This window comes from Oncorhynchus mykiss, chromosome 17 (assembly GCF_057628025.1).
Source record: "Oncorhynchus mykiss isolate SJ-2025 chromosome 17, ASM5762802v1, whole genome shotgun sequence".
NCBI classification, from domain to species: domain Eukaryota; kingdom Metazoa; phylum Chordata; class Actinopteri; order Salmoniformes; family Salmonidae; genus Oncorhynchus; species Oncorhynchus mykiss.
The window spans coordinates 67,865,812-67,885,062 of NC_143038.1; positions in this window are offsets into that span (position 1 = coordinate 67,865,812).

Consider the following 19,251-nt stretch of genomic DNA (forward strand, 5'->3'; position numbering starts at 1 on the left):
GTCTCTCTGATGGACGTGGCTTGTCTCTCTGGACGTGGCTTGTCTCTCTGATGGACGTGACTGGGCTCTCTGATGGACGTGGCTGGGTTCTCTCTGATGGACGTAGCTGGGCTCTCTCTGATGGACGTGGCTGGGCTCTCTGATGGACGTGGCTGGGCTCTCTGATGGACGTGGCTGGGCTCTCTGATGGACTTGGCTGGGCTCTCTGATGGACGTGGCTGGGCTCTCTGATGGACGTAGCTGGGCTCTCTGATGGACGTAGCTGGGCTCTCTGATGGACGTGGTTGGGCTCTCTGATGGACGTGGCTGGGCTCTCTGATGGACGTGGCTGGGCGCTCTCTGATGGACGTAGCTGGGTTCTCTGATGGACGTAGCTGGGCTCTCTGATGGATGTGGCTGGGCTCTCTTTGATGGACGTAGCTGGGCTCTCTGATGGACGTAGCTGGGCTCTCCTTGATGGATGTGGCTGGGCTCTCTTTGGATGTGGCTGGGCTCTCTTTGATGGACGTGGCTGGGCTCCCTAATGGACGTAGCTGGGCTCTCCTTGATGGACGTAGCTGGGCTCTCTGATGGACGTAGCTGGGCTCTCTGATGGACGTGGTTGGGCTCTCTGATGGACGTGGCTGGGCTCTCTGATGGACGTGGCTGGGCGCTCTCTGATGGACGTAGCTGGGTTCTCTGAAGGATGTGGCTGGGCTCTCCTTGATGGATGTGGCTGGGCTCTCTTTGGATGTGGCTGGGCTCTCTTTGATGGACGTGGCTGGGCTCTCTGATGGACGTAGCTGGGCTCTCCTTGATGGACGTAGCTGGGCTCTCTGATGGACGTAGCTGGGCTCTCTGATGGACGTGGTTGGGCTCTCTGATGGACGTGGCTGGGCTCTCTGATGGACGTGGCTGGGCGCTCTCTGATGGACGTAGCTGGGTTCTCTGATGGACGTAGCTGGGCTCTCTGATGGACGGAGCTGGGCTCTCCTTGATGGATGTGGCTGGGCTCTCTTTGATGGACGTAGCTGGGCTCTCTGATGGATGTAGCTGGGCTCTCCTTGATGGATGTGGCTGGGCTCTCTTTGGATGTGGCTGGGCTCTCTTTGATGGACGTGGCTGGGCTCTCTGATGGACGTAGCTGGGCTCTCCTTGATGGATGTGGCTGGGCTCTCTGATGGACTTAGCTGGGATCTCTGATGGATGTAGCTGGGATCTCTGATGGATGTAGCTGGGCTCTCTGATGGATGTGGCTGGGCTCTCTGATGGACGTGGCTGGGCTCTCTGATGGACGTAGCTGGGCTCTCTTTGATGGACGTGGCATGGCTCTCTTTGATGGACGTAGCTGGGCTCTCTTTGATGGACGTGGCCTGGCTCTCTGATGGAGGTGGCCGGGCTCTCTGATGGATGTGCCTGGGCTCTCTGATGGACGTGGCTGGGCTCTCTGATGGACGTGGCTGGGCTCTCTGATGGACGTAGCTGGGCTCTCTTTGATGGACGTGGCATGGCTCTCTGATGGACGTGGCTGGGCTCTCTGGTGGACGTGGCTGGGCTCTCTGGTGGACGTGGCTGGGCTTTTTGGTGGACGTGGCTGGGCTCTCTGGTGGACGTGGCTGGGCTCTCTTTGATGGATGTTGCTGGGCTCTCTTTGATGGACGTGGCTGGGCTCTCTTTGATGGACGTGGCTGGGCTCTCTTTGATAGACGGGGCTGGGCTCTCTGATGGACTTGGCTGGGCTCTCTTTGATGGACGTGGCTGGGCTCTCTGATGGACGTAGCTGGGCTCTCTGATGGACGTGGCTTGGCTCTCTTTGATGGACGTGGCTGGGCTCTCTTTGATGGATGTGGCTGGGCTCTCTGATGGACTTGGCTGGGCTCTCTTTGATGGACGTGGCTGGGCTCTCTTTGATGGACGTGGCTGGGCTCTCTGATGGACGTGGCTGGGCTCTCTTTGATGGACGTGGCTGGGCTCTCTGATGGACGTAGCTGGGCTCTCTGATGGACGTGGCTGGGCTCTCTGATGGACGTGGCTGGGCTCTCTGATGGACGTGGCTGGGCGCTCTCTGATGGACGTAGCTGGGCTCTCTGATGGACGTAGCTGGGCTCTCTGATGGACGTAGCTGGGCTCTCTGATGGACGTGGCTGGGCTCTCCTTGATGGATGTGGCTGGGCTCTCTTTGATGGATGTGGCTGGGCTCTCTTTGATAGATGTGGCTGGGCTCTCTGATGGACGTGACTGGGCTCTCTGATGGATGTGGCTGGGCTCTCTGATGGACGTAGCTGGGCTCTCTTTGATGGACGTGGCTGGGCTCTCTGATGGACTTAGCTGGGATCTCTGATGGATGTAGCTGGGCTCTCTGATGGATGTGGCTGGGCTCTCTGGATGTGGCTGGGCTCTCTGATCGACGTGGCTGGGTTCTCTGATGGACGTAGCTGGGCTCTCTCTGATGGACATGGCTGGGCTCTCTTTGATGGACGTGGCTGGGCTCTCTTTGATGGACGTAGCTGGGCTCTCTTTGATGGACGTGGCCTGGCTCTCTGATGGAGTTGGCCGGGCTCTCTGATGGATGTGCCTGGGCTCTCTGATGGACGTGGCTGGGCTCTCTCTGATGGACGTGGCTTGGCTCTCTCTGATGGACGTGGCTGGGCTCTCTGATGGACGTGGCTGGGCTCTCTGATGGACGTAGCTGGGCTCTCTTTGATGGACGTGGCCTGGCTCTCTGATGGACGTGGCTGGGCTCTCTGTTGGACGTGGCTGGGCTCTCTCTGATGGACGTGGCTGGGCTCTCTCTGATGGACGTGGCTGGGCTCTCTGGTGGACGTGGCTGGGCTCTATGGTGGACGTGGCTGGGCTCTCTGGTGGACGTGGCTGGGCTCTCTGGTGGACGTGGCTGGGCTCTCTGGTGGACGTGGCTGGGCTCTCTGGTGGACGTGGCTGGGCTCTCTGGTGGACGTGGCTGGGCTCTCTTTGATGGATGTGGCTTGGCTCTCTTTGATGGACGTGGCTGGGCTCTTTGATGGACGTGGCTGGGCTCTCTTTGATAGACGGGGCTGGGCTCTCTGATGGACTTGGCTGGGCTCTCTTTGATGGACGTGGCTGGGCTCTCTGATGGACGTAGCTGGGCTCTCTGATGGACGTGGCTTGGCTCTCTCTGATGGACGTGGCTGGGCTCTCTTTGATGGAAGTGGCTGGGCTCTCTTTGATGGACGTGGCTGGGCTCTCTTTGATGGACGTAGCTGGGCTCTCTGATGGACGTGGCTGGGCTCTCTTTGATGGACGTGGCTGGGCTCTCTTTGATGGACGTGGCTGGGCTCTCTTTGATGGACGTGGCTGGGCTCTCTGATGGACGTGGCTGGGCTCTCTCTGATGGACGTGGCTTGGCTCTCTGATGGACTTAGCTGGGATCTCTGATGGATGTAGCTGGGATCTCTGATGGATGTAGCTGGGCTCTCTGATGGATGTGGCTGGGCTCTCTGGATGTGGCTGGGCTCTCTGGATGTGGCTGGGCTCTCTGATGGACGTAGCTGGGTTCTCTGATGGACGTAGCTGGGCTCTCTCTGATGGATGTGGCTGGGCTCTCTGATGGACGTGGCTGGGCTCTCTGATGGACGTAGCTGGGCTCTCTTTGATGGACGTGGCATGGCTCTCTGATGGACGTAGCTGGGCTCTCTTTGGTGGAGGTGGCCGGGCTCTCTGATGGAGGTGGCCGGGCTCTCTGATGGATGTGCCTGGGCTCTCTGATGGACGTGGCTGGGCTCTCTCTGATGGACGTGGCTGGGCTCTCTGATGGACGTGGCTGGGCTCTCTGATGGACGTAGCTGGGCTCTCTTTGATGGACGTGGCATGGCTCTCTGATGGACGTGGCTGGGCTCTCTGCTGGACGTGGCTGGGCTCTCTGGTGGACGTGGCTGGGCTCTTTGGTCGACGTGGCTGGGCTCTCTGGTGGACGTGGCTGGGCTCTCTTTGATGGATGTGGCTGGGCTCTCTTTGATGGACGTGGCTGGGCTCTCTTTGATGGACGTGGCTGGGCTCTCTTTGATAGACGGGGCTGGGCTCTCTGATGGACTTGGCTGGGCACTCTTTGATGGACGTGGCTGGGCTCTCTGATGGACGTAGCTGGGCTCTCTGATGGACGTGGCTTGGCTCTCTTTGATGGACGTGGCTGGGCTCTCTTTGATGGATGTGGCTGGGCTCTCTGATGGATGTGGCTGGGCTCTCTTTGATGGACGTGGCTGGGCTCTCTTTGATGGACGTGGCTGGGCTCTCTGATGGACGTGGCTGGGCTCTCTTTGATGGACGTGGCTGGGCTCTCTGATGGACGTAGCTGGGCTCTCTGATGGACGTGGCTGGGCTCTCTGATGGACGTGGCTGGGCTCTCTGGTGGACGTGGCTGGGCTCTCTGATGGACGTAGCTGGGCTCTCTGATGGACGTAGCTGGGCTCTCTGATGGACGTAGCTGGGCTCTCTGATGGACGTGGCTGGGCTCTCCTTGATGGATGTGGCTGGGCTCTCTTTGATGGATGTGGCTGGGCTCTCTTTGATGGATGTGGCTGGGCTCTCTGATGGACGTGACTGGGCTCTCTGATGGATGTGGCTGGGCTCTCTGATGGACGTAGCTGGGCTCTCTTTGATGGACGTGGCTGGGCTCTCTGATGGACTTAGCTGGGATCTCTGATGGATGTAGCTGGGCTCTCTGATGGATGTGGCTGGGCTCTCTGGATGTGGCTGGGCTCTCTGATGGACGTGGCTGGGTTCTCTGATGGACATGGCTGGGCTCTCTGATGGACGTGGCTGGGCTCTCTGATTGACGTGGCTGGGCTCTCTGATGGACATGGCTGGGCTCTCTGATTGACGTGGCTGGACTCTCTTTGATGGACGTAGCTGGGCTCTCTTTGATGGACGTGGCCGGGCTCTCTGATGGATGTGCCTGGGCTCTCTGATGGACGTGCCTGGGCTCTCTCTGATGGACGTGGCTTGGCTCTCTCTGATGGACGTGGCTGGGCTCTCTGATGGACGTGGCTGATCTCTCTGATGGACGTAGCTGGGCTCTCTTTGATGGACGTGGCCTGGCTCTCTGATGGACGTGGCTGGGCTCTCTGTTGGACGTGGCTGGGCTCTCTCTGATGGACGTGGCTGGGCTCTCTCTGATGGACGTGGCTGGGCTCTCTGGTGGACGTGGCTGGGCTCTCTGGTGGACGTGGCTGGGCTCTCTGGTGGACGTGGCTGGGCTCTCTGGTGGACGTGGCTGGGCTCTCTGGTGGACGTGGCTGGGCTCTCTTTGATGGACGTGGCTGGGCTCTCTGATGGACGTGGCTGGGCTCTTTGATGGACGTGGCTGGGCTCTCTTTGATGGAGGTGGCTGGGCTCTCTTTGATGGACGTGGCTGGGCTCTCTTTGATGGAGGTGGCTGGGCTCTCTTTGATGGACGTGGCTGGGCTCTCTCTGATGGACGTAGCTGGGCTCTCTGATGGACGTGGCTGGGCTCTCTTTGATGGACGTGGCTGGCCTCTCTGATGGACGTGGCTGACAAATTGGACAGACTCAGGTAACAATGATGATGGCAGACACAGCTTTTATCCTGCAGGTGTAGCTAGAATAACCCAGTGTGATGGACGTGGCTGGGCTCTAGGATGTGTGTGTGTATCAGAAAGAGACGGAGGGAAGCAATGGGGGAGGGGGGTTGAATAGCCACTCTAGTGTTCTTATTTGACGTATAGCTGTCACCATCCCCTGTCCTGCCACTCATACACACATGCCCACCCCCCAAACACACATACTCACACACACACACTCGACTCTCCTCCCTTCCACCCTCCAATACTCCCCTGTCCGCCTTGCCCTGTGATGTGGCACTAACTCATTCAATGACAGTGTCAGTGGGCCAGCCAGCCTTCTCCCTCTCCCCATCAGCCAGAGGCTAGATTAGCGCCCCACTCCCAGCTCTGACCCAGCCCAGTGTGAATCACCGAGGCCTGGGTAGAGGGCACAGGAAGCCTGGGCACGCAACACACAGCTGGGGAGGGTCAGAGTGTTGGTCGCCAAGCGCCCAGGAGCAGAGAGGGATGTAATGTACTCTACTGTGTCCCTACTACTGCTCTGTCTTGACCTGGCAGTCACAGTCCACCCCTGAATCACTCATACAGTCACTACAGCAGGCAGTGTGATGTTGTGATGATAACTACAGTATAACTATAAAAACCTGTGTGTGTATGTGTGTGTGTGTAATGTACTGTCACTATCTCTGTTCCTCAGGAAACACACACACACACACACACACACACACACACACACACACACACACACACACACACACACTCAGTCTGACCTAGATGAAGTCATAACCAGCTGACTCTGTGCTTGGCTGCTCTCTCTGTATACTCTTTCTGACCCTCTTCTCACTCTCTGTCTCCTCTTTCTTTATCTCTGTGCCTCTCTTTCTGCCAACTTCAAATTAAGGCTAGCGTTATTGGCATAACAGGAGTGAATCACTGATGCCAAACCAATACACTGAGGAACAATAATTGGCCTCTTCCTCCCTCGCTCTTCCTCTCCCTCCATCTCTCTCTGTTCAATTGATGGGTTGAGATGGACTACCCTCCTCGTTATGACACACACACACACACACACACACACACACACACACACACACACACACACACACACACACACACACACACACACACACACTCCTGGCTGCGTTGTAAGAGCCTTTGTCTGTAGAACCACAGGGGTGCTTCTATTACTGAGAACAGAGAGGGGCCTACTGTACTGTAGCTTATCAGCCCTTAACAAGAGCCAGCGACACACACACACACACACACACACACACAGAGGACTGTTTCACTAGCACAGAATGGAATATGTTGCGGGATTTATCCAATAGCATTGAGGAGTTTACCACATCAGTCACCGGCTTCATTAGTAAGTACATCAACGACATTGTCCCCACAGTGAACATACGTAAATATCCCAATCAGAAGCATGGATTACAGGCAACATATTGCATTGAGCTAAAGGATAGAGCTACCGCTTTTGAAGAGCAGGACACAAATCTGGATGCTTATAAGAAATCCCGCTATGCCCGCCGATGAACCATCAAACAGGAAAAGCATCAATACAGGATTAAGATTGAATCCTACTACACCAGCTCTGACGCTCGTCGGATGTGTTAGGGCTTGTAACTATCACAGATCACAAAGGGGAACCCAGCCAATAGCTTCAAAGTGACGCGAGCCTATCAGACGAGCTAAATGCCTTATATGCTCACTTCGAGGCAAGTAACACTGAACCATGTGTGAGAACACCAGTTGTTCTGGACGACTGTATGATCATGCTCACCGTAGCCGATGTGAGTAAGACCTTGAACAGGATAACATTTATTTTTTTATTTAACCTTTATTTAACCAGGCAAGTCAGTTAAGAACAAATTCTTATTTTCAATGACGGCCTAGGAACAGTGGGTTAACTGCCTGTTCAGGGGCAGAACGACAGATTTGTACCTTGTCAGCTCGGGGGTTTGAACTTGCAACCTTCCAGTTACTAGTCCAACGCTCTAACCACTAGGCTACCCTAACCACTAGGCCAGACAGATTACCAGGACGCATACTTAGAGCATGCACTGACCAGCTGGCAAGTGTCTTCACTGACATTTTCAACCTCTCCCTGACCCAGTCTGCAATACCCACATGATTCAGACCACCATAGTCCCTGTGCCAAAGGACACCAAGGTAACCTGTCTAAATGACTATCGCCTCATAGCACTCACGTCTGTAGCCATGAAATGCTTTGAAAGGCTGGTCATGGCTCACATCAACACCATCACCCTGGACACACACCAATTCAAATACCGCCCCAACAGGTCCACAGATGACGCAATCTCTATTGCGCTCCACACTGCCCTTTCCAACCGGGACAAACGGAACACCTACATGTATGGAAGTATGCTTTTCATTGACTACAGCCCTGCGTTCAACACCCATGTGCCCTCCAAGCTCCTCACTAAGCTAAGGACTGTGGAACTGAGCACCTCCCTCTGCAATTGGATCCTGTACTTCCTGACAGGACACCCCAAGGTGGTAATGGTAGGCAACAACACATCTGCCACGCTGATCCTCAACATGGGGGGCCCCTCAGGGGTGCGTGCTCAGTCCCCTCCTGTAGTCCCTGTTCACTAATGACTGGTATGTATCAGTCTGTGTTGGTGGGGACAGACATGGTGGTATGTATAAGTCTGTGTTGGTGGGGACAGACATGGTGGTATGTATCAGTCTGTGTTGGTGGGGCAGACATGGTGGTTTCTATCAGTCTGTGTTGTTGGGGACAGACATGGTGGTATGCATCAGTCTGTGTTGGTGGGGACAGACATGGTGGTATGTATCAGTCTGTGTTGGTGGGGACAGACATGGTGGTATGTATCAGTCTGTGTTGGTGGGGACAGACATGGTGGTATGTCTCTGTTGGTGGGGACAGACATGGTGGTATGTCTCTGTGTTGGTGGGGGCAGACATGGTGGTATGTATCAGTCTGTGTTGGTGGGGACAGACATGGTGGTATGTATAAGTCTGTGTTGGTGGGGACAGACATGGTGGTATGTATCAGTCTGTGTTGGTGGGGCAGACATGGTGGTTTCTATCAGTCTGTGTTGTTGGGGACAGACATGGTGGTATGCATCAGTCTGTGTTGGTGGGGACAGACATGGTGGTATGTATCAGTCTGTGTTGGTGGGGACAGACATGGTGGTATGTATCAGTCTGTGTTGGTGGGGACAGACATGGTGGTATGTCTCTGTTGGTGGGGACAGACATGGTGGTATGTCTCTGTGTTGGTGGGGACAGACATGGTGGTATGTATCAGTCTGTGTTGGTGCGGGCAGGCATGGTGGTATGTATCAGTCTGTTTTGGTGGGGGCAGGCATGGTGGTATGTATCAATCTGTGTTGGTGTGGGCAGACATGGTGGTATGTATCAGTCTGTGTTGGTGGGGGCAGACATGGTGGTATGTATCAATCTGTGTTGGTGTGGGCAGACATGGTGGTATGTATCAGTCTGTGTTGGTGGGGGCAGGCATGGTGGTATGTATCAGTCTGTGTTGGTGGGGACAGACATGGTGGTGTGTATCAGTCTGTGTTGGTGGGGGCAGACATGGTGGTATGTCTCTGTGTTGGTGGGGACAGACATGGTGGTATGTCTCTGTGTTGGTGGGGGCAGACATGGTGGTATGTCTCTGTGTTGGTGGGGGCAGACATGGTGGTATGTCTCTGTGTTAGTGGGGGCAGACATGGTGGTATGTCTCTGTGTTAGTGGGGGCAGACATGGCGGTATGTATCAGTCTGTGTTGGTGGGGGCAGGCATGGTGGTATGTCTCTGTGTTGGTGGGAGCAGACATGGTGGTATGTCTCTGTGTTGGTGGGCACAGACATGGTGGTATGTCTCTGTGTTGGTGGGCACAGACATGGTGGTATGTCTCTGTGTTGGTGGGGACAGACATGGTGGTATGTCTCTGTGTTGGTGGGGACAGATATGGTGGTATGTCTCTGTGTTGGTGGGGACAGACATGGTGGTATGTCTCTGTGTTGGTGGGGACAGACATGGTGGTATGTCTCTGTGTTGGTGGGGACAGACATGGTGGTATGTATCAGTCTGTGGTGGTGGGGACAGACATGGTGGTATGTCTCTGTGTTGGTGCTTACTTACGAGCGCCCCTATCCAACATTGCAGTTAAGAAAAATAAGAGTTAAGAAAATGTTGAACTAAAGTAAAAAAATAGAAGCGTAAAAATAAAAAACTATAAGAAGGCTCTACAGTTCATTCAGCAAATATTCAGAGCCCTTGAATTTTTCCACCTTTTGTTACGTTACAGCCTTATTCTAAAATGGATTAAATCACTTTTCTTCCCCCATCAATCTACATACAATACACTCATAATGACAAATCAAAAACTGCTTTTTGGAATTCTTTGCAAATGTAAAAAAAAACTTAGTGAAATATCATATTTACGTAAGTATTCAGACCCTTTACTCAGTACTTTATTGAAACACCTTTGGCGGCGATTACAGCCTCGAGTCTTCTTGGCTACGATGCTACAAGCTTGGAGCACCTGTATTTGGGGAGTTTCTCCCATTCTTCTCTGCATATCCTCTCAAGCTCTGTCAAGTTGGATGGGGAGCGTCGCTGCACAGTTATTTTCATGTATCTCCAGAGATGTTTGATCGGGTTCAAGTCCAGGCTCTGGCAGGGCCACTCAAAGATATTTAGAGACTGGTCCGAAAGACACTCCTGCGTTGTCTTGGCTGTGTGCTTAGGGTTGTTGTCCTGTTGGAAGGTGAACCTTCACCCCAGTCTAAGGTCCTGATCGCTCTGAAGCAGGTTTTCATCAAGGATCTCTCTGTACTTTGCTCCGTTCATCTTTCCCTCGATCCTGACTAGTCTCCCAGTCCCTGGTGCTGAAAAACATCCCCGCAGCATGATGCTGCCTCCACCATGCTTCACCATAGGGATGGTGCCAGGTTTCCTCCAGACGTGACGCTTGGCATTCAGGCCAAAGAGTTCAATCTTGGTTTCATCAGACCAGAGAATATTGTTTCTCATGGTCTGAGAGTCCTTTAGGTGCCTTTTGGCAAACTCCAAGCAGGCTGTCATGCCTTTTACTGGAGTGTGGCTTCTGTCTGGCCACTCTACCATAAAGGACTGATTGGTGGAGTGCTGCAGAGATGGTTGTCTTTCTGAAAGGTTCTCCTATCTCCACAAAGGAACTCTGGAGCTCAGTCAGAGTGACCATTGGGTTCTTGGTCACCTCCCTGACCAAGGATCTTCTCCCCCGATTGCTCAGTCTGGCCGGGTGACCAGCTCTAGGAAGAGTCTTGGTGGTTCCAACTTCATCCATTTAAAATTGATGGAGGCCACTGTGTTCTTGGGGACCTTCAATACTGCAGACATTGTTTCGTACCCTTCCTCAGATCTGTGCCTCAACACAATCCTGTCTCGGAGCTCAATTTCGAGTCTCATAGCAAAATATCTGAATACTTATGTAAATAAGGTATTTATGTTTTTTGTTTTTAACACATTTGCAAACAATTCTAAAAACATGTTTTTGCTTTGTCAAAATGGGGTATTGTGTGTAGATTGATGAGGAACACGTTTTTTAAAATCAATTTTAGAATAAGTCTGTAACGTAACAAAATGTGGATTAAGTCAAGGGGTTACTTTCCTTAATTGTTCTGTATATATGCATTGTATATACAGGGGGTACCGGTACAGAGTCAAGATGCTGGGTTACAGGTTAGTCAAGATAATTGTTCTGTATATATGCATTGTATATACAGGGGGTACCGGTACAGAGTCAAGATGCTGCGGTACAGGTTAGTCAAGATAATTGTTCTGTATATATGCATTGTATATACAGGGGGTACCGGTACAGAGTCAAGATGCTTGGGTACAGGTTAGAGCAGTTGCCATTCCAGGCGGTGATGTAACCAGTCAAGATGCTCTCGATGGTGCAGCTGTAGAACTTTGTTTTGGTCAACCAGGCATAGGTGAACAGGGAGTACAGGGGGGACTGAGCACGCACCCCTGAGGGCCCCCCGTGTTGAAGATCAGTGTGGCAGATGTGTTGTTGCCTACCCTTACCACCTGTGGACGGCCCTTCAGGAAGTCCAGGATCCAGTTGCAGAGGGAGGTGTTTAGTCCCAGAGTCCTTAGCTTAGTGATGAGCTCTGTGGGTACTATGGTGTTGAACGCTGAGCTGTAGTCAATGAACAGCATTCTCACGTAAGGTGTTCCTTTTGTCCATGTGGGAAAGGGCAGTGTGGAGGGTAATAGAGATTGCATCATCTGTGGATCTGTTGAGGCTGTATGCGAATTGGAGTGGGTCTTGGGTTTCTGGGATAATGGTGTTGATGTGAGCCATCACCAGCCTTTCAAAGCACTTCATGACTACAGACGTGAGTGCCACGAGTTGGTATTCATTTAGGCAGGTTACCTTGGCGACTTTGGTGTGGAGGTGCAGATCCCTGTTTTGGAAGGTCCTACGTCACACACACACACACACACACACACACACACACACACACACACACACACACACACACACACACACACACACACACACACACACACAACCACACAGCCCCGTACAACTGCACATGCACACTCTCAATATCCTTGTGATATCCGCCTGTTGAGATGAGAAAACTAGATAGACTGTAGAATAGCCAGCAGCATAGCTGGAGGACTAGTTAGTCTATTGGCTTGTCAGTATTGGCAGTGTGTATCTCCCATCCCCTCCCTGCAGCCAAGCGGTGAACTAAAGACTAAAGACTCTTACGTAATCCTACTAAATTGAAACGGTGACGGAGAGAGAGAGGGTAGAGAACAGGGTTTTATTTAAGAATGGGAATCAGCTTAGAGACTTCAAAGCTACTAATACAGAAGCAGTATGTGATGTGTGTGTATGTGGGATTATAGAGAGAGAGACATCAAACAATGAGAATATATTACAGCATCGTCCTCCTCTCTGTATTTCATCTGCCACTCTGCACGAGCGGCTCTGTGCCATGGTTCCTTCCTGCTTTCAGTCAAAATTATTCAAAAAAGGAATAGTAGTGGTGTGTACGGGGGTGTGTACGGGGGTGTGTACGGGGGTGTGTACGGGGGTGTGTACGGGGGTGTGTACGGGGGTGTGTACGGTGGTGTGTACGGGGGTGTGTACGGTGGTGTGTACGGGGGTGTGTACGGTGGTGTGTACGGGGGTGTGTACGGTGGTGTGTACGGGGGTGTGTACGGTGGTGTGTACGGGGGTGTGTACGGTGGTGTGTACGGTGGTGTGTACGGGGGTGTGTACGGTGGTGTGTACGGTGGTGTGTACGCTGGTGTGTACGGGGGTGTGTACGGTGGTGTGTACTCTGGTGTGTACGGTGGTGTGTACGGGGGTGTGTACGGGGGTGTGTACGGGGGTGTGTACGGGGGTGTGTACGGGGGTGTGTACGGTGGTGTGTACGGTGGTGTGTACGGTGGTGTGTACGGGGGTGTGTACGGGGGTGTGTACGGTGGTGTGTACGGTGGTGTGTACGGGGGTGTGTACGGTGGTGTGTACGGTGGTGTGTACGGTGGTGTGTACGGGGGTGTGTACGGGGGTGTGTACGGGGGTGTGTACGGGGGTGTGTACTCTGGTGTGTACGCTGGTGTGTACTCTGGTGTGTACGGTGGTGTGTACGGTGGTGTGTACGGGGGTGTGTACGGTGGTGTGTACGGGGGTGTGTACGGTGGTGTGTACGGGGGTGTGTACGGTGGTGTGTACGGTGGTGTGTACGGTGGTGTGTACGGTGGTGTGTACGCTGGTATGTACGGTGGTGTGTACGGGGGTGTGTACGGTGGTGTGTACGCTGGTGTGTACGGGGGTGTGTACGGTGGTGTGTACGCTGGTGTGTACGCTGGTGTGTACTCTGGTGTGTACGGGGGTGTGTACGGTGGTGTGTACGGTGGTGTGTACGCTGGTGTGTACGGGGGTGTGTACGGTGGTGTGTACGGAGGTGTGTACGGTGGTGTGTACGGTGGTGTGTACGGGGGTGTGTACGGTGGTGTGTACGGGGGTGTGTACGCTGGTGTGTACGGTGGTGTGTACGGTGGTATGTACGGGGGTGTGTACGCACGCTGGTGTGTACGCTGGTGTGTACGGGGGTGTGTACGGTGGAGAATTTTAAGTCTCCTTAGTTCACCTGGTAGTTCACTTCCCTGTTTCACACACACACACTCTCTCTCTCTCTCTCGCGCTCCCCTCCATTCACTTTCTCCTCTGTTTCCTCTCTTCCATTTCTATGTATACAGTGTACAGTGGGGCAAAAAAGTATTTAGTCAGCCACCAATTGTGCAAGTTCTCCCACTTAAAAAGATGAGAGAGGCTTGTAATTTCATCATAGGTACACTTCAACTATGACAGACAAATTGAGAAAAAAAAATCCAGAAAATCACATTGTAGGATTTTTAATGAATTGATTTGCAAATTATGGTGGAAAATAAGTAAAAACAAAAAAGTATACAGTATATTTATTTTTGTCCCTGTCACTTCTGTATCAGATCAAGCGTTTGGGCCTCCATGCTGTTACTGTGTCCCGTTCTCTACTACTGCTCCTCTCTCAGGATGATGGGTCAGGAGACGGTGCTGTTGATATACAGGATGATGCTGGGTCAGGAGACGGTGCTGTTGATATACAGGATGATGCTAGGTCAGGAGACGGTGCTGTTGATATACAGGATGATGCTGGGTCAGGAGACGGTGCTGTTGATATACAGGATGATGCTGGGTCAGGAGACGGTGCTGTTGATATACAGGATGATGCTGGGTCAGGAGACGGTGCTGTTGATATACAGGATGATGCTGGGTCAGGAGACGGTGCTGTTGATATATAGGATGATGCTGGGTCAGGAGACGGTGCTGTTGATATACGGGATGATGCTGGGTCAGGAGATGGTGCTGTTGATATACAGGATGATGCTGGGTCAGGAGACGGTGCTGTTGATATACAGGATGATGCTGGGTCAGGAGACGGTGCTGTTGATATACAGGATGATGCTGGGTCAGGAGACGGTGCTGTTGATATACAGGATGATGCTGGGTCAGGAGATGGTGCTGTTGATATACAGGATGATTTCAGAGGAAGGCAATCAGTAAAGAGCTTGTGTGCAGGAAGTTTGATGTTGTGTAATTACTGTAAATACTAATGGTGTATTTTTGCAAATGTGTCTCTGACCAAAATAAATGTGAGGCTGGGACTTTATTTTCATGTTCAGTCCAACAACCTTATGCAGTGTGGTGTTGTGAATATACCGTGCAGCTTGGCATGCATTGTTTAGCCATTATTACAACATTGAAGGCTTATATCTCTGTGAATTTCAAATGCAATTTCGACACACATAAACTGTTGTACCTTGTTGTTGTTGTACAGTATCTTTCACAACACACAGACTGTTATGAAATGGGCTGGCTGTTGGTGTAAAGCACGTAGGTAGTCAGTCACCTGTAGCTGACGGGTAGTGGGCATCGTACACTAACATGCACTGACAGCTGTGGCTGACAGAATGTGGTGGAAAACTGCACAACTTTGTGTCTAGAGACACTGTGTGTGTGTATATATAGAGTATATGAGTGTGAATACATATACAGCACGAGTTTGTCTATGTGTGTGTCTGTCTGTGTGTGTGTGTGTATAGAGTATATGAGTATACAGCACGAGTCTGTCTATGTATATGTGAGTGTTTGAGTGTGTGTCTGTGTGTTATAATTTGTGCATAATGTGTGTGTACGCTGGTGTGTACGCTGGTGTGTACCCTGGTGTGTACCCTGGTGTGTACACTGGTGTGTACACTGGTGTCAGTAGCAGCTTGTTCCCTCAGGCTGGAGGACTGTGGCTGATTCCTATTACTGAATGGTCACCTACCCAGGAATCCTGCGCTGTCATGAAACTATGTATGTGTGTAGCTATGGTTTAGCCCTCCAGGACCACTACAACCATCTGGTTGTCCCTGCTGGAACCATCAAAGCAAAATGTCTCAGAGTAGGAGTGCTGATCTGAGATCAGGTCCCTCCTGTTCATATAATCTAGTTTGTTATGATTTAAAAGGAAAAACTGATCCTAGATCACCACCCCTTGTAAATTACAACCACCCGGTCCCTGGTGGACCCAACCAACATAAGCTCCCCAGCTCACAGTATGAGACCCAGAGAAAAGGCTTTGTCTTATCAAGACCGTAGAGCTAATTCTTTCATTCTCCGACTTTCTCTCATAACGCCATTATCGAATCCCAGAAATCCCTTCCCCTTGTTCAGTCTTTTACAACTAAATGTTAAGGTAGTTCCTCACCCTTGTTTTGTTTTAACTCTCTATTCTATTCTATATTTACCCAAAATGTTGTCCCCTAACTTGTCTTCTTGAAAAACCAATCAAGGAATAGTAGAATCAGAAGAAATGTCATGTTGAATTGAAGTGATGAATCATACTGACTGTGCTGCTGCTTTCACAGCAAGCTGGATTGGAAATCAGGCCATTTTATGTGACGTATGCATTTCATCCCAGATATGGTGTCAGTACAAAATTATAACGTGTCGGATGCGATTGGATCCCTTGAACATGAGTCACGGAGGATGAGGAAAGGATTTAGGACATGTTTGGTTTCTGTAGAAGATGAATCATAAGCAGGTTGAAATCAGGATGGTTTTTGAAGCCGAAATCAGACAGAGGAAATCACATTTTGGAAAGTAGAACACATGCAGCACTTGTCTGTCTGACACCAAACTCCCAAGTTCTCCTGACCTTATTCACCTTATTTAAGAACCCAGAAACAAAACAATGTCCGAACGTTCTGTTTTGTGGAGAACATCCGTTGTGGCGTACTTGACATTTTGCGAACGTTAGCTAGCTCGTTAGCTAGCTCGTTAGCTAGCTCGTTAGCTAGCTCGCTCAAAATGCTGTGAGATCATATCGAGAAAAAACTTTCAAAGTCGAATGGCAAGTCTGTGCCACATCAGCAGATTATTTATCCGTGGGAGGAAGATATGATAAAATGTCCACATATTGCCTACGAAGACATCTTCAATTATTTTGTCTCGTCTCTTGGTGTGGATGGGGTCACAGATGAGGATCTCTGAAAGCACAGAGGCATATCAATACCTCCACAACGTAAAAAGTTGGACAGGTGCTTATTCGCTGTCTTGAGGATGACAACTTGGTGTTCCTCAAAGCAGATGTCCAGCCCAGTCAGAGCAAAACACGCCATCATTCTGCCTGGGTTCTTGTATCATCTGTCGGCACGGTGGAGACTGCAGGGTGTTCATGTGTTGCAGGGCAGGGGAAGTCTTGCAGTCACGCAGTTGCAATACTATGGAAGATAGCTAGCTCGCTGGCTTTTTTAATGATTAGCCTTTGTATGACTGATATGTTTGACGTTAGCTAGTTACTTCGCTAGCTAGCTACTTGTGATGATACCATATCACTGACCAGAACTGATAACGTTAACTATTACAACATGCACACACGGTTAATGGTTTAAATGGCTCTGTCACACCCTGACCATAGTTTGCTTTGTATGTTTATATGTTTGGTCAGGGTGTGATCTGAGTGGGCATTCTATGTTGTATGTCTAGTTTGTCTGTTTCTGTGTTTGGCCTGATATGGTTCTCCATCAGAGGCAGGTGTTAGTCATTGTCTCTGATTGGGAACCATATTTAGGTAGCCTGTTTTGTCATTGTGGGTGGTGGGTGATTGTCTATGTTATGTTGCTTGTTAGCACAGTGTTTCATTAGCGTCACGGTTGTGGGTGATTGTCTATGTTACGTTGCTTGTTAGCACAGTGTTTCATTAGCGTCATGGTTGCGGGTAATTGTCTATGTTACGTTGCTTGTTAGCACAGTGTTTCATTAGCGTCAATGTTGTGGGTGATTGTCTATGTTACGTTGCTTGTTAGCACAGTGTTTCATTAGCGTCACGGTTGTGGGTGATTGTCTATGTTATGTTGCTTGTTAGCACAGTGTTTCATTAGCATCACGGTTGTGGGTGATTGTCTATGTTATGTTGCTTGTTAGCACAGCTTGTTACCACGCTGCGTTTTGGTCCGATCCCTGTTACTCCTCTTCGGACGGAGAGGAGGAAATCTGCCGTGACAGGTTCATTGTAGAAGTATATCAGTCTAATCTCGAATGGCAAAGAGAGAGCATCAGAATCACGGTGAGTTTTACAGTCAAATAGGAAATGACCAACATGACATAAACCTACTAGTTAAAAGGAGACTGTGTAAACTAGTCAGCTGTGAACACCATGTAAACAAGCATTCTGTACTGTAATTGACTATTCTAACAGTAGTGTTTTGTTGACGGTGCAGAATGCTGTGAATGGAGGATTGACAGGGGTGTCCTGTACAGATGAGCAAGGCCAGTGGAACTCTGGGACGCAGCGGGATTTAGCTCCAAAAAAGGTTGAGCGAGATCTGTTTCACACGTCACAAACCACGTGCCGAGTTCTATGACAGCACCCCGGCGGCTTCTCCATCTCTAACTCCGGTTCTCTGGCAAACTCACCGACGTGAAGCTGGTGGATGGGGTTCCTCAGCTGAAACCTAATAGAACCCATGGGTTCTACCTGCAGGTGATGCAAACTTCTTGTCTGGGCTCCTTCCGAGCAGGTTGTTTTCGACGTGAAGTTCTGTGGTGATATTATCCCTAAACTGAAGGCATTCTATTTCACACACATGCTGCCAAGGATTGTAGATGAGTTCCAGTCAGGCAGACTAATTGTGTGCTCCAAATATGTTCATCTATGTGGTATCTAGGTGCCTAATACTTCTGTGTTTTTAAATAGTTCCAATATTTTGTGCCTTGTAAAGCTCTCTGTCAGCTCTACCTTATTATCTAAGCATAACTCTTGATTGGTGTTTTTTTTAGTCTTGCATAGATCTCTTCATATGCACATTTTCCTGGTTATATTTGCATCATTCTTGGTGTTCTTTTATATCTTGCCTTGTACAGCTGTCTTCGTACATGTTTATCTAATGCCTACGCATTTCTTTTCATATGGCACTTCATGAACTTATCTAAGCATACGGTAAATGACTCTGTTACTTTTTATTTTAGTCTACATGGTAAATATTTTATTCTTCTTGAATTGCACTGTTGGTTAATTAAGGGCTCGTAAGTAAGCATTTCACGGTAAAGTCTACACTTGTTGTATTCGGCGCATGTGTCACGGCTGGCTGAAGGACTGGACCAAGGTGCAGCATGGTAAGCGTACATTTGACCTTTATTTAAAAATGACGCAGACACAACGAAGAACAAAAAACCAAACCGTGAAGCTTTGGGCTATGTGCCCTGAACAACTGCAAAGTTAACTTCCCACAAAACAGGTGGGGGAAAAGGGTACCTAAGTATGGTTCTCAATAAGAGACAACGATAGACATCTGTCCCTGATTGAGAACCATACCAGGCCAAGACATAGAAATACAAAACATAGAAAAAAGGACATAGAATGCCCACCCTAGTCACACCCTGGCCTAACCAAAATAGAGAATAAAAAGCCTCTATGGCCAGGGCGTGACAGCATGTTTTTCACAATTCCTGACATTTAATCCTAGTAAAAATTCCCTGTTTTAAGACTGTTAGGATCATCACTTTATTTTAAGAATGTGAAATGTCAGAATAATAGTAGAGAGAATTATTTATTTCAGCTTTTATTTCTTTCATCACATTCTCAGTGGGTCATACGTTTACATACACTCAATTAGTATTTGG